The following is a 17,500-nucleotide window of genomic DNA, read 5'->3' as shown; positions in this document are numbered from 1 at the left end:
GTTAGCCAACAGTGTTAGCCAGCTGTGTTAGCCAACAGTGTTAGCCAGCTGTGTTATCCAACAGTGTTATCCAACAGTGTTAGCCAACAGTGTTAGCCAGCTGTGTTAGCCAACAGTGTTATCCAACAGTGTTAGCCAACAGTGTTAGCCAGCTGTGTTAGCCAACAGTGTTATCCAACAGTGTTATCCAACAGTGTTAGCCAACAGTGTTAGCCAGCTGTGTTAGCCAACAGTGTTAGCCAACAGTGTTAGCCAGCTGTGTTATCCAACAGTGTTAGCCAACAGTGTTAGCCAACAGTGTTAGCCAGCTGTGTTAGCCAGCTGTGTAAACATTAGCTTAGATCAGTCTCTCAGTTATTGAAGACATGGCTAAGTACAGTAGCAATTGAAGGAGCAGAGTTATCTCACTTGGTTTAAAACCATTTTTTTCTTATTCCATTTATTTTTTTAACATTTATTTCACTTGGCAAGTCAGTTAAGATCAAATTCTTATTTACAATGACGGCCTACATTTGAGGTAAGATATTTGTGTCACCCACCTGAGTAGTAGCGGTGGTCTGTATCTTCTCCATCTCTTTGTCCTTCTCATCTTCAGACCTTTCAGTATCAGATGTGGTGCTAGCCACGTCACCTCCAGCCTTACCCCCTGCCACCTCTCCATCTGCCCCAGACGGGACCTCTACCTCTGGGTAGCCCTGGATCTCAGCTGCCTGGCTCTCTCTCTGGGCGATGGAGCTGATGTCAGCCAGGGGGCTCTGGATATTGAAGGGCCCGTCTTCGGGGACCCCTCCATGGGCTTGGCTCAGGTCTGAGCCTCCGCATGAGGTCATGTGGGCCAGAAGACTCAGGTCATCGCTGGGGCAGGTGGAGGAGTGGCCTGAGGAGAGGGGCTGGTCCGGGCTGGGAAGGACCAGGGGGTCTGTGGAAGCCAGCGCTGGAAGAAGCTTCTCATCAACCTTAAAAAGATATGATAGAAAGACAATTCAGCAAGTCTCTCCAAGACTCCAACCCTGTTCCTGGAGAGATACCCTCCTGTAGGTTTTAACTCCAACCCTGTTCCTGGACAGATACCCTCCTGTAGGTTTTAACTCTAAACCGGTTCCCGGAGAGATACACTCCTGTAGGTTTTAACTCCAACCCTGTTCCTGGAGATACCCTCCTGTAGATTTTAATTAAAGACTAACAATGCCTGGTGCATATTTATTAATTAAAAGACTGCAGCAATATATGGTGCTCATGTATTAATAAATCTGCAGTGTTTTGACCCCATTACATTGTTCTTCAAATCCATTAATAACATAATATTCCTACAACAAAAAACACATCTTTAACCTCTACCTTGCTGAAGAGGAATCCTCTGTTGTTCGGGACGCTGTCCTTCTCGTCAGCGAGGGTGATGAGCGGACCCATGTTCCCATCATCCTCCATGGTGTCAGGCCCCGCCCCCGTGACCACCGTGTCATCTTTAGGCACCAGGTTACTGTGGTTGCCATTCAGCTTCCGCACCACGACACAGTAGGCGCTGTCCAGCAGGGAGTCTACCTCCACCAGGGGCCCGTTCCCCATCCTTCCTCCTCCTATCCCTCCAATCCCTCCTCCACCCAGTCCCTCCATCCTTCCTCCTCCAATCCCTCCTATCCCTCCTCCACCCAGTCCCTCCATCCTTCCTCCTCCAATCCCTCCTATCCCTCCTCCTCCAATCCCTCCTCCTCCAATCCCTCCTCCACCCAGTCCCTCCATCCTTCCTCCTCCAATCCCTCCTATCCCTCCTCCTCCAATCCCTCCAATCCCTCCTCCACCCAGTCCCTCCATCCCTCCTCTTCCCACCGTCCCTTCCGGGGATAGATCCAGGTCATCTAATTTGACCTCCGTAGCCTCCACCTTCTCCGCCTTGATATCCACCAGGAGGTCATGAACTTCGACCCTTTCCCCTGACTCCTGCTCCCCAGGGGTCAACGCCTCCCCGTTGGGTCCTTTCGTCTCCACCCCTCCCTCAGCGAGCAGGTTCCTGGAATCCACTCCTCCTCCCTCTCCGTACTCGGCCTCGCTTTCTGGGGTCTGCGTCTGTGAGTGGTCGTCCAGCTCGCGGATCTCCAGGTTGCCGTTGACGACGGGGGCGGGCGTGGCCGAGAGGCCGGAGATGGTAGAGACGGAACCTTTCTTCCCCTTCTTGATGTTCTCCTCTTCCTGTCGCTGGTACTCCTCGTACATCTTAGCCAGGTACTCCTTATGGGCCTCGTATGTTACCTTACAGAGGAGGAGACCTAATCAATAACTAATAATCAATAACATCTTAGCCAGGTACGCCTTATGGGCCTCGTATGTTACCTTACAGAGGAGGAGACCTAATCAATAACTAATAATCAATAACATCTTAGCCAGGTACTCCTTATGGGCTTCGTATGTTACCTTACAGAGGAGGAGACCTAATCAATAACATCTTAGCCAGGTACTCCTTATGGGCCTCGTATGTTACCTTACAGAGGAGGAGACCTAATCAATAACTAATAATCAATAACATCTTAGCCAGGTACTCCTTATGGGCCTCGTAGGTTACCTATGGAAGATCAATAACTAATAATCAATAACATCTTAGCCAGGTACTCCTTACGTTACCTATGGAAGAGACATGATCAATAACTAATAATCAACTAATAATCAATAACATCTTAGCCAGAGTTAGCACACGCACATACACACAAAACACACAAACGCAACAGGGCAAATTCTGAATTGAATTGAATTCAAACAATGAATTTGAAATACATTTTAATTGGCCACCCCCCTCAGGAAGCATCATTTGAAATGAATTTGAAGGAAGTATTATTTAAATCAAACCAATTCAACTGAGAAATGAAAAATGAATGTCTCATTCATTTAACAATATAGGACTTAGAATACAGATACTCTCAGAGAAGAGCTTGGCCTGGGCTGCCCTCCTTTAGAGGTGGGAGGGCCAAGAGACCAGAGAAGAGCTTGGCCTGGGCTGCCCTCCTTTAGAGGTGGGAGGGCCAAGAGACCAGAGAAGAGCTTGGCCTGGGCTGCCCTCCTTTAGAGGTGGGAGGGCCAAGAGACCAGAGAAGAGCTTGGCCTGGGCTGCCCTCCTTTAGAGGTGGGAGGGCCAAGAGACCAGAGAAGAGCTTGGCCTGGGCTGCCCTCCTTTAGAGGTGGGAGGGCCAAGAGACCAGAGAAGAGCTTGGCCTGGGCTGCCCCCCCCCCCACACACACACACACACACACACCAACTCCTACACAGTGTGTGTTTACCTTGGAGTGAGCGATGGACAACGTGTCCACCCAGACCCTCCATCCCCCCCACTCATACTTGATGGCGTGGTAGAGCAGGATCCTGAAGATGTTATAGACCATCTCCATCATCTTCTGTTCCTCTGGGCTCTTGGGGTTGATGTAACCCAGACTGAACATCCAGTCCTGCCACACTGAACACTGTAACAGACACCTAAAGACAGACAATATATCATCAATAATATTTATACTGATCTATAATGCTGTTAGGGTTGATATAACCCAGACTGACAACCTAGAGATGGACAAGTTAACATCTCAACTATTCATAGGGTGGGTGTGTGTGGTGTGTGTGTGGTGTGTGGTGTGTGTGTGGTGTGTGGTGTGTGTGTGTGGTGTGTGTGTGGTGTGTGGTGTGTGGTGTGTGTGTGGTGTGTGGTGTGTGTGTGGTGTGTGGTGTGTGTGTGTGTGTGTGTGTGTGTGTGTGTGTGTGTGTGTGGTGTGTGTGTGTGGTGTGTGGTGTGTGTGTGTGGTGTGTGTGTGTGGTGTGTGTGCGCGTGTGGTGTGTGTGTGTGTGTGTGTGTGTGTGTGGTGTGTGTGTGTGGTGTGTGGTGTGTGTGTGTGGTGTGTGTGCGCGTGTGGTGTGTGTGTGTGTGTGCGCGTGTGGTGTGCGTGTGTGTGTGTGTGTCCTCACCGTCTGTTCTCTCGGCTGCTACTGAACAGTTTGATCATGTCAGACAGGAACAGTGTCTTGACCTCCATCAGTTCAGGACTACAGCTCTTCAACAAGGTCGCTACCACCTTCAAAATCACTGAGAGAGGGAGGAGGGGGGGGGGGGGGGGGGGGGGGGGAGATGGGGAAGGGGGGAGAGTAGGGAGGGGGGAGAGAGAGAGGAGAGAGGGAGGAAGAGGAGAGAATGGAGGAGGGGGAGAGGAGAGGAGAGGGAGGAAGACGAGAGTATGGAGGAGGGGGGAGAGGAGGGAGAGAGGAGAGGGAGGAGGGAGATAGAGAGGAGAGGAAGGAGATAGAGAGGAGAGGAGGGAGAGGGAGAGGAGAGGAGACGAGGGATGGGAGAGAGAGAGGAGAGGAGGGAGAGTAGGGGGGAGAGGAAGGAGAGTAGGGAGGAGAGGAGACAAGGAAGGAGGGGGAGAGAGGAGAGGAGGCAGGAGGGAGGAAGGGGAGAGAGAGGAGAGGAGGCAGGAGGGGAGGGGAGGAGGGGGGAGAGAGCAGAGGAGGGAGAGGAGACGGGGTCGGAGGGAGAGAGAGGAGAGGGAGGAAGAGGAGGGAGAGAGAGGAGAGGGAGGAGGAGGGGGAGAGGAGGGAGAGAGAGGATAGGGAGGAAGAGGAGAGTAGGGGGGAGGAGAAGAGGGAGAGAGAGGGAAGTAGGAGGGAGAGAGGAGAGGGAGGAGGGAGGAGGGAGAGGAGGGTGATAGAGAGGAGAGGAGGGAGAGGAGAAGAGGGAGAGGAAACGAGGGAGAAGAGGGAGAGGGAGAGGAGAAGAGGGAGAGGAGAGGAGAAGAGGGAGAGGAGAGGAGAAGAGGGAGAGGAGGGAAGTTGTTACCACCTTCAGACTAATAGCACAGAGAAACAGATAGTGTATCTTAATTTGATCATCCTGTTGTTGCACAGCAACAAATACAGTGTAACAAAATACAGTGTCTTCAATAGGGCCGAGAGGAGGGAGGGAAAGGAGGGGAGTCCATTTCATCACGGCACAGACCCTTTAAAGTGCACGTGTTTCCGCATGGACCCTTTTAAGAGAGACACACAACACGTGTCTGAGTCCATCCCGTCTGCAGTAGAGCTCTGCTACACGAACCGAGTCAGACGACCCTGATGTCGACCCTGACATTATAAACATGTTAATTCATCACTAACTAGGCTACGGGCAGGGCTCAAGTATTACTAAATGAATCACTGACATTTTGAAGCTGAGCTCTGCTGCAGTACAGTCATATCTGACTGAGATCATAACATGGAGTCAGAAGTGCTTCAACTTCCTCAACTATAAAACAGGAGACATTATGTCACAGAAAACTATAATATGTAGTTGAGTGATGAAATGTAGCTAACAGCTCTCTCATGTTAACAGCTAAATGCTAACAGCTCTCTCATGTTAACAGCTAACTGCTAACTGCTCTCTCATGTTAACAGCTAACTGCTCTCTCATGTTAACAGCTAACAGCCAACTGCTCTCCCATGTTAACAGCTAACTGCTCTCTCATGTTAACAGCTAACTGCTCTCTCATGTTAACAGCTAACTGCTCTCTCATGTTAACAGCTAACAGCTAACTGCTCTCTCATGTTAACAGCTAACTGCTCTCCCATGTTAACAGCTAACTGCTCTCCCATGTTAACAGCTAACTGCTATCCCATGTTAACAGCTAACTGCTCTCTCATGTTAACAGCTAACTGCTCTCTCATGTTAACAGCTAACTGCTCTCTCATGTTAACAGCTAACTGCTCTCTCATGTTAACAGCTAACTGCTAACTGCTCTCCCATGTTAACAGCTAACTGCTCTCTCATGTTAACTGCTAACTGCTCTCTCATGTTAACAGCTAACTGCTCTCCCATGTTAACAGCTAGCTGCTCTCCCATGCTAACAGCTAACTGCTCTCCCATGTTAACAGCTAACTGCGCTCTCATGTTAACAGCTAACTGCTCTCTCATGTTAACAGCTAACTGCTCTCCCATGTTAACAGCTAACTGCTCTCCCATGTTAACAGCTAACTGCTCTCTCATGTTAACAGCTAACTGCTCTCTCATGTTAACAGCTAACTGCTCTCTCATGTTAACAGCTAACTGCTCTCCCATGTTAACAGCTAACTGCTCTCCCATGTTAACAGCTAACTGCTCTCTCATGTTAACAGCTAACTGCTCTCCCATGTTAACAGCTAACTGCTCTCCCATGTTAACAGCTAACTGCTCTCTCATGTTAACAGCTAACTGCTCTCTCATGTTAACAGCTAACTGCTCTCTCATGTTAACAGCTAACTGCTCTCTCATGTTAACAGCTAACTGCTAACTGCTCTCCCATGTTAACAGCTAACTGCTCTCCCATGTTAACAGCTAACTGCTCTCTCATGTTAACAGCTAACTGCTCTCTCATGTTAACAGCTAACTGCTCTCTCATGTTAACAGCTAACTGCTCTCTCATGTTAACAGCTAACTGCTCTCTCATGTTAACAGCTAACTGCTCTCTCATGTTAACAGCTAACTACTCTCTCATGTTAACAGCTAACTGCTCTCTCATGTTAACAGCTAACTGCTCTCTCATGTTAACAGCTAACTGCTCTCTCATGTTAACAGCTAACTGCTAACTGCTCTCTCATGTTAACAGCTAACTGCTCTCCCATGTTAACAGCTAACTGCTCTCCCATGGTAACAGCTAACTGCTCTCCCATGGTAACAGCTAAAAACTACAGTGAGGGGAAAAAGTATTTGATCCCCTGCTGATTTTGTACGTTTGCCCGCTGACAAAGAAATGATCAGTCTATAACTTTAATGGTAGGTTTATTTGAACAGTGAGAGACAGAATAACAACAAAAGAATTCAGAAAGCCGCCTGTCAGAAATTATATAAATTCATTTGCATTTTAATAAGGGAAATAAGTATTTGACACCCAGTAGACTAGACTAGTTGATAATGAACATGGATCAGTAGACTAGACTAGTTGATAATGAACATGGATCAGTAGACTAGACTAGTTGATAATGAACATGGATCAGTAGACTAGACTAGTTGATAATGAACATGGATCAGTAGACTAGACTAGTTGATAATGAACATGGATCAGTAGACTAAACTAGTTGATAATGAACATGGATCAGTAGACTAGACTAGTTGATAATGAACATGGATCAGTAGACTAGACTAGTTGATAATGAACATGGATCAGTAGACTAGACTAAACTAGTTGATGATGAACATGGATCAGTAGACTAGACTAAACTAGTTGATAATGAAGAACATGGATCAGTAGACTAGACTAAACTAGTTGATAATGAACATGGATCAGTAGACTAGACTAGTTGATAATGAACATGGATCAGTAGACTAGACTAAACTAGTTGATAATGAAGAACATGGATCAGTAGACTAGACTAAACTAGTTGATAATGAAGAACATGGATCAGTAGACTAAACTAGTTGATAATGAAGATGGATCAGTAGACAGACAGACAGACAGACAGACAGACAGACAGACAGACAGACAGACAGACAGACAGACAGACAGACAGACAGACGTATAGTGGGAGAGAAGGTGGAAAAGAGTGGACTTACTGGGGTTCTGTATCTTGACGGTGGAGTCAGGTTCTGGGTGGGGCTTGTGGACTACCTGGGTACACACCTGTTCTGTCAGAATCTACAGTGGTGGAGAGTGACAAGTGTCAATCTAACATGACATGTGTCAATTAAACTTTACCAGCACCTTTACCTTTACAAGACACATCGTTTTCAGATACTACAGAAAAAGTTTATATAGAGGTAAATGAGAAGTTACTGTGATGACATACATTGCAGTGTGAGTGAGTGTGTTTACCTACCTTGTAGAGTGTGTTTCAATGTTCCCGACCTCGTAGAGTGTGTTCCCTACCTCGTAGAGTGTGTTCCCTACCTCGTAGAGTGTGTTCCCTACCTCGTAGAGCGTGTTACCTACCTCGTGGAATGTGTTTCAATGTTCCCGACCTCGTAGAGTGTTTCCTTACCTTGTAGAGCGTTTTCCCTACCTCGTAGAATGTGTTTCAATGTTCCCGACCTCGTAGAGTGTGTTCCCTACCTCGTAGAGTGTGTCCCTACCTCGTAGAGCGTGTTCCCTACCTCGTAGAGTGTGTTCCCTACCTCGTAGAGTGTGTTCCCTACCTCGTAGAATGTGTTCCCTACCTCGTAGAGCGTGTTAGAATGTTCCCTACCTCGTAGAGTGTGTTCCCTACCTCGTAGAGTGTGTTCCCTACCTCGTAGAGCGTGTTAGAATGTTCCCGACCTCATAGAGCGTGTTCCCTACCTCATAGAGCGTGTTACCTACCTCGTAGAGCGTGTTAGAATGTTCCCGACCTCGTAGAGCGTGTTCCCTACCTCGTAGAGCGTGTTAGAATGTCCCCGACCTCGTAGAGCGTGTTACCTACCTTGTAGAGCGTGTTAGAATGTTCCCGACCTCGTAGAGCGTGTCCCCTACCTCGTAGAGCGTGTTAGAATGTTCCCTACCTCGTAGAGCGTGTTGTAGGTTGTGACGCTGACGGTGTTGGTGTGGATCATCAGCCTCTCTCCCAGCAGGGTGAACAGGCTGTGTGTGTGCATGATCTCCACTTTCCTCCTGCGCACATACACACACGCGCACACACACACACGCACACACACGCGCACACACACACACACACACACACACCAAACAAATGTCACAGTGAGTAACAAATAATAGCGAACTGATGAACTCATCAGATCCTCAACACATACACATACACACACACACACACACACACACACACACACACACACACACACACACACACACACACACACACACACACACACACACACACACACACACACACACACACACACACACACACACACACACCTCCCGTCTGTCTCTGTCAGAGGCCTTTTCACCACCTGGCCAAGAAAGGAGACAGCTAGAAGTGCTGTCAGTCACCATGGCCACCGGGGGATGAAGGGCACGATAAATGAGAACAACCAACTGGCCCAGCCAACAGCACGTCACCATGACAACTACCGTACACTCCAAAACACCAGATCATCCAGCAGAGATCTCCTCTCCCATCTCCTCTCCTCTCCCCTCCCCTCCCCCATCCCATCTCCTCTCCTCTCCTCTCCCCTCTATCATCCCATCTCCTCGCCTCTCCTCTCCCATCCCATCTCCTCTCCCCTCCCCTCTCCCATCCCATCCCATCTCCTCTCCTCTCCTCTCCTCTCCCCTCTCCCATCCCATCTCCTCTCCTCTCCTCTCCCCTCTCCCATCCCATCCCATCTCCCCTCCCCTCCCCTCCCCTCTCCTCTCCCATCCCATCCCATCTCCTCTCCTCTCCCCTCTACCATCCCATCTCCTCTCCCCTCCCCTCCCCTCTACCATCCCCTCCTCTACTCATTCAGACTGTGACAGCATATCATTACATCAGCATATAGTGGGTGACAGAGAGAGAGTTGGATTGGATGAATTAATGAATGGAATGTGGATGACTCTCAACTGACACTTGAGCCACTAGTCAATGAGAATGTTAGGTGACCTATCCAATCCAATTCAATTCAAGGGGCTTTATTGGCAGGGGAAACATATGTTAACATTGCCAAAGCAAGTGAAGTAGATAATATACAAAAGTGAAATAACCAATAAAAATGAACAGTAAACATTACACTCACTCACAGAAAGAAAAAGAAAGAGTAAAGACATTACACATGTCATATTACGTCTATTTACAATGTTGTAACAATGTGGTTAATGTACAAAAGGGAAAATAAATAAACATTCAAGGTAATCAGAGAATCCAGTGGGTTCTGGTCGTCTTTAATAGTTGATTCTAAGATCTGTATTTGATCATGTTTTTCTCTTTATTCTTTGTTCTAGAGCCAATCAGATTGGAGAAGTGGTTTACCCATACATCTCTATTTTGAATAGATACTTCTTTGTGTTGTTGTTTGTTTCCAATTTTCCCAGAAGTGGTTTGAGTCTATGGATTCTTCAATTGCATTGAGCTGATTTCTGACGTGCTGTTCCTTCTTTTTCCGTAGTGTATTTCTGTATTGTTTTAGTGATTCACCATAGTGAAGGCGTAGACTCAGGTTTTCTGGGTCTCTATGTTTTTGGTTGGACAGGTTTCTCAATTTCTTTCTTAGATTTTTGCATTCTTCATAAAACCATTTGTCATTGTTGTTCATTTTCTTCGGTTTTCTATTTGAGATTTTTAGATTTGATAGGGAAGCTGAGAGGTCAAATATACTGTTAAGATTTTCTACTGCCAAGTTTACACCTTCACTATTGCAGTGGAATGTTTTACCCAGGAAATTGTCTAAAAGGGATTGAATTCGTTATTGCCTAATTGTTTTTTGGTAGGTTTCCAAACTGCATTCCTTCCATCTATAGCATTTCTTAATGTTACTCAGTTCCTTTGGCTTTGATGCCTCATGATTGAGTATTGATCTGTTCAAGTAGACTGTGATTTTGCTGTGATCTGATAGGGGTGTCAGTGGGCTGACTGTGAACGCTCTGAGAGACTCTGGGTTGAGGTCAGTGATAAAGTAGTCTACAGTACTACTGCCAAGAGATGAGCTGTAGGTGTACCTTCCATAGGAGTCCCCTCGAAGCCTACCATTGACTATGTACATACCCAGCATGCAACAGAGCTGCAGGAGTTGTGACCTGTTTTAGTTGGCTATGTTGTCTCCCCCCCCCCCCCTCCCCCACACACACAGGACTGTGCTCTGATATCTCGCAATCAGGCGTTGGCGTCAGATTTGATGAATAACCCTCCCAGAATACTTTGCTCCTGATCAGGGCTTTACCTCACAGGAAGCATGTTCTGTCACAACGATTATTCTATCAGGATCACATTAACTCAAAACAAACACACAAACTCTCTGGGCCTACACGCTGACCTCCTTCATGACTGCCCTTAACAGGGCCAGCAGGAGACAACCTACACGCTGACCTCCTTCATGACTGCCCTTAACAGGGCCAGCAGGAGACAACCCACACGCTGACCTCCTTCATGACTGTCCTTAACAGGGCCAGCAGGAGACAACCTACACGCTGACCTCCTTCATGACTGCCCTTAACAGGGCCAGCAGGAGACAACCTACACGCTGACCTCCTTCATGACTGCCCTTAACAGGGCCAGCAGGAGACAACCCACACGCTGACCTCCTTCATGACTGCCCTTAACAGGGCCAGCAGGAGACAACCCACACGCTGACCTCCTTCATGACTGCCCTTAACAGGGCCAGCAGGAGACAACCCACACGCTGACCTCCTTCATGACTGCCCTTAACAGGGCCAGCAGGAGACAACCCACACGCTGACCTCCTTCATGACTGCCCTTAACAGGGCCAGCAGGAGACAACCCACACGCTGACCTCCTTCATGACTGCCTTTAACAGGGCCAGCAGGAGACAACCCACACGCTGACCTCCTTCATGACTGCCCTTAACAAGGCCAGCAGGAGACAACCCACACGCTGACCTCCTTCATGACTGCCCTTAACAGGGCCAGCAGGAGACAACCCACACGCTGACCTCCTTCATGACTGCCCTTAACAGGGCCAGCAGGAGACAACCCACACGCTGACCTCCTTCATGACTGCCCTTAACAGGGCCAGCAGGAGACAACCCACACGCTGACCTCCTTCATGACTGCCCTTAACAGGGCCAGCAGGAGACAACCTACACGCTGACCTCCTTCATGACTGCCCTTAACAGGGCCAGCAGGAGACAACCCTTAACATGGCAGACAACCCTTAAGAGGGCAGCAGGAGACAACCCTTAACATGACAGACAGGAGACAACCCTTAACAGGGCAGACAGGAGACAACCCTTAACGGGGGAGACAGGAGACAACCCTTAACGGGGGAGAAAGGAGACAACCCTTAACAGGGGAGACAGGAGACAACCCTTAACAGGGGAGACAACCCTTAACAGGGGAGACAGGAGACAACCCTTAACAGGGGAGACAGGAGACAGCCCTTAACAGGGGAGACAGGAGACAACCCTTAACATGACAGACAGGAGACAACCCTTAACATGACAGACAGGAGACAACCCTTAACAGGGGAGTCAGGAGACAAACCTTAACAGGGGAGACAGGAGACAACCCTTAACAGGGGAGACAGGAGACAACCCTTAACATGACAGACAGAAGACAACCCTTAACAGGGGAGACAGGAGACAACCCTTAACAGGGGAGACAGGAGACAACCCTTAACAGGGGAGACAGGAGACAACCCTTAACAGGGGAGACAGGAGACAACCCTTAACAGGGGAGACAGGAGACAACCCTTAACATGACAGACAGGAGACAACCCTTAACATGACAGACAGGAGACAACCCTTAACAGGGGAGTCAGGAGACAACCCTTAACAGGGGAGACAGGAGACAACCCTTAACTTGGGAGACAGGAGACAACCCTTAACATGACAGACAGAAGACAACCCTTAACAGGGGAGACAGGAGACAACCCTTAACAGGGGAGACAGGAGACAACCCTTAACAGGGGAGACAGGAGACAACCCTTAACAGGGGAGACAACCCTTAACAGGGGAGACAGGAGACAACCCTTAACATGACAGACAGGAGACAACCCTTAACATGACAGACAGGAGACAACCCTTAACAGGGGAGTCAGGAGACAACCCTTAACAGGGGAGTCAGGAGACAACCCTTAACAGGGGAGACAACCCTTAACAGGGGAGACAACCCTTAACATGACAGACAGGAGACAACCCTTAACAGGGGAGTCAGGAGACAACCCTTAACAGGGGAGACAACCCTTAACAGGGGAGACAGGAGACAACCCTTAACATGACAGACATGAGACAACCCTCAACAGGGGAGACAACCCTTAACAGGGTAGACAGGAGACAACCCTTAACAGGGGAGACAGGAGACAACCCTTAACAGGGGAGACAACCCTTAACAGGGGAGACAGGAGACAACCCTTAACATGACAGACATGAGACAACCCTTAACAGGGGAGACAACCCTTAACAGGGTAGACAGGAGACAACCCTTAACATGGGAGACAGGAGACAACCCTTAACAGGGGAGACTGGAGACAACCCTTAACAGGGGAGACAACCCTTAACAGGGGAGACAGGAGACAACCCTTAACAGGGGAGACAGGAGACAACCCTTAACAGGGCCAGCAGGAGACAACCCTTAACATGGCAGACAACCCTTAAGAGGGCAGCAGGAGACAACCCTTAACATGACAGACAGGAGACAACCCTTAACAGGGCAGACAGGAGACAACCCTTAACGGGGGAGACAGGAGACAACCCTTAACAGGGGAGACAGGAGACAACCCTTAACAGGGGAGACAGGAGACAACCCTTAACAGGGGAGACAACCCTTAACAGGGGAGACAGGAGACAACCCTTAACAGGGGAGACAGGAGACAACCCTTATCAGGGGAGACAGGAGACAACCCTTAACATGACAGACAGGAGACAACCCTTAACATGACAGACAGGAGACAACCCTTAACAGGGGAGTCAGGAGACAAACCTTAACAGGGGAGACAGGAGACAACCCTTAACAGGGGAGACAGGAGACAACCCTTAACAGGGGAGACAGGAGACAACCCTTAACATGACAGACAGAAGACAACCCTTAACAGGGGAGACAGGAGACAACCCTTAACAGGGGAGACAGGAGACAACCCTTAACAGGGGAGACAACCCTTGACAGGGGAGACAGGAGACAACCCTTAACATGACAGACAGGAGACAACCCTTAACATGACAGACAGGAGACAACCCTTAACATGACAGACAGGAGACAACCCTTAACAGGGGAGTCAGGAGACAACCCTTAACAGGGGAGACAACCCTTAACAGGGGAGACAACCCTTAACAGGGGAGACAACCCTTAACAGGGGAGACAACCCTTAACAGGGGAGACAGGAGACAACCCTTAACAGGGGAGTCAGGAGACAACCCTTAACAGGGGAGACAACCCTTAACAGGGGAGACAACCCTTAACAGGGGAGACAGGAGACAACCCTTAACATGACAGACAGAAGACAACCCTTAACAGGGAGACAGGAGACAACCCTTAACAGGGGAGACAGGAGACAACCCTTAACAGGGGAGACAACCCTTAACAGGGGAGACAGGAGACAACCCTTAACATGACAGACATGAGACAACCCTTAACAGGGGAGACAACCCTTAACAGGGTAGACAGGAGACAACCCTTAACAGGGGAGACAGGGGACAACCCTTAACAGGGGAGACAACCCTTAACAGGGGAGACAGGAGACAACCCTTAACATGACAGACATGAGACAACCCTTAACAGGGGAGACAACCCTTAACAGGGTAGACAGGAGACAACCCTTAACAGGGGAGACAGGAGACAACCCTTAACAGGGGAGACAACCCTTAACAGGGGAGACAGGAGACAACCCTTAACATGACAGACATGAGACAACCCTTAACAGGGGAGACAACCCTTAACAGGGTAGACAGGAGACAACCCTTAACAGGGGAGACAGGAGACAACCCTTAACAGGGGAGACAACCCTTAACAGGGTAGACAGGAGACAACCCTTAACAGGGGAGACAGGAGACAACCCTTAACAGGGGAGACCGGAGACAACCCTTAACATGACAGACAGGAGACAACCCTTAACAGGGGAGACAGGAGACAACCCTTAACATGACAGACAGGAGAACAACCCTTAACAGGGGAGACAGGAGACAACCCTTAACAGGGCAGACAGGAGACAAACCTTAACATGACAGACAGGAGACAACCCTTAACATGACAGACATGAGACAACCCTTAACATGGCAGCAGGAGACAACCCTTAACAGGGGAGACAGGAGACAACCCTTAACAGGTGAGACAGGAGACAACCCTTAACAGGGGAGACAACCCTTAACATGACAGACAGGAGACAACCCTTAACATGACAGACAGGAGACAACCCTTAACATGACAGACAGGAGACAACCCTTAACAGGGGAGACAGGAGACAACCCTTAACATGGGAGACAGGAGACAACCCTTAACAGGGGAGACAACCCTTAACAGGGGAGACAACCCTTAACAGGGGAGACAGGAGACAACCCTTAACATGACAGACAGGAGACAACCCTTAACATGACAGACAGGAGACAACCCTTAACATGACAGACAGGAGACAACCCTTAACAGGGGAGACAACCCTTAACAGGGGAGACAGGAGACAACCCTTAACAGGGGAGACAGGAGACAACCCTTAACAGGGGAGACAGGAGACAACCCTTAACAGGGGAGACAACCCTTAACAGGGGAGACAACCCTTAACATGACAGACAGGAGACAACCCTTAACAGGGGACACAGGAGACCACCCTTAACAGGGGAGACCGGAGACAACCCTTAACAGGGGAGACAGGAGACAACCCTTAACAGGGGAGACAACCCTTGACATGACAGACAGGAGACAACCCTTAACAGGGGAGACAGGAGACAACCCTTAACAGGGGAGACAACCCTTAACATGACAGACAGGAGACAACCCTTAACAGGGCAGACAACCCTTAACATGACAGACAGGAGACAACCCTTAACATGACAGACATAAGACAACCCTTAACAGGGGAGACAGGAGACAACCCTTAACAGGGGAGACAGGAGACAACCCTTAACAGGGGAGACAGGAGACAACCCTTAACAGGGGAGACAACCCTTAACAGGGGAGACAGGAGACAACCCTTAACAGGGGAGACAGGAGACAACCCTTAACATGGCAGACAGGAGACAACCCTTAACAGGGGAGACAACACTTAACATGACAGACAGGAGACAACCCTTAACAGGGCAGACAACCCTTAACATGACAGACATGAGACAACCCTTAACAGGGGAGACAACCCTTAACAGGGAGACAGGAGACAACCCACACACATGGGGGCTCCTTCATGACAATTATTGTCAATTAGCTTATGCTCCGATCAAACACTCACACCCATCCATCCATCCACGCACACATCCCCCGATCCACCACCCACCCACCCATACATCCATCCATCCACCCAACCACCCACCCACCCGCCCACCCACCCACCCACCCACCCACCCATCTATCCACCCACCCATCCACCCGCCCATCCACCCACCCACCCAGCCACCCCACCCAGCCACCATCTATCCACCCCACCCACCCACCCATCCACCCACCACCCACCCACCCATCCATCCAGGTACTCACTTGTGTCCGAGTGTTTGAGGAAGTATCCCAGGACTTTGAGAGCCTGGACTCTGATGCTCTCAGTCTTAGAGGCTAGGAGTTTACAGATCACCCTGGAACACAGTCAAGTCAGACAGACACCAGATAGTCAGCCAGACACCATACAGTCAGCCAGACACCATACAGCCAGCCAGACACCATAGTCAGACAGACACCATACAGTCAGACAGACACCATACAGTCAGCCAGACACCATACAGTCAGCCAGACACCCATACAGTCAGACAGACACCATACAGTCAGACAGACACCATACAGTCAGACAGACACCATAGTCAGACAGACACCATACAGTCAGCCAGACACCATACAGTCAGACAGACACCATACAGTCAGACAGACACCATACAGTCAGCCAGACACCATACAGTCAGCCAGGCACCATACAGTCAGCCAGACACCATACAGTCAGACAGACACCATACAGTCAGACAGACACCATACAGTCAGACAGACACCATACAGTCAGACAGTCAGACAGACGCCATACAGTCAGCCAGACACCATACAGTCAGACAGACACCATACAGTCAGACAGACACCATACAGTCAGCCAGACACCATACAGTCAGCCAGACACCATACAGTCAGCCAGGCACCATACAGTCAGCCAGACACCATACAGTCAGACAGACACCATACAGTCAGACAGACACCATACAGTCAGACAGTCAGCCAGACACCATACAGTCAGACAGTCAGCCAGACGCCATACAGTCAGACAGACACCATACAGTCAGTCAGTCAGCCAGACACCATACAGTCAGACAGTCAGCCAGACACCATACAGTCAGACAGTCAGACAGTCAGCCAGACACCAGACAGTCAGACAGTCAACCAGACACCATACAGTCAGACAGTCAGCCAGACACCATACAGTCAGTCACTCAGCCAGACACCATACATTCAGTCAGTCAGCCAGACACCATACAGTCAGACAGTCAGCCAGACACCATACAGTCAGACAGTCAGCCAGACACCAGTCAGTCAGTCAGTCAGCCAGACACCATACAGTCAGTCAGTCAGCCAGACACCATACAGTCAGTCAGCCAGACACCATACAGTCAGACAGTCAGCCAGACACCAGACAGTCAGACAATCAGCCAGACAGTTAGCCAGACACCATACAGTCAGACAGTCAGCCAGACACCATACAGTCAGACAGTCAGCCAGACACCATACAGTCAGACAGTCAGACAGTCAGCCAGACACCAGACAGACACCAGACAGTCAGCCAGACACCATACAGTCAGCTAGACACCATACAGTCAGACAGTCAGCCAGA

General features: G+C 49.3%; 1 pseudogene; it reads right to left on the bottom strand.

Annotated features, from left to right (window-relative positions):
* The window catches only part of LOC109881527 (neurobeachin-like), a 266,536-nt pseudogene that overhangs the window by 103,015 nt on the left and 146,021 nt on the right, over positions 1-17,500 (bottom strand).

This window comes from Oncorhynchus kisutch, linkage group LG28 (assembly GCF_002021735.2).
Source record: "Oncorhynchus kisutch isolate 150728-3 linkage group LG28, Okis_V2, whole genome shotgun sequence".
Classification (NCBI taxonomy): Eukaryota; Metazoa; Chordata; class Actinopteri; order Salmoniformes; family Salmonidae; genus Oncorhynchus; species Oncorhynchus kisutch.
This window is presented reverse-complemented; position numbering and strand designations above follow the sequence as displayed.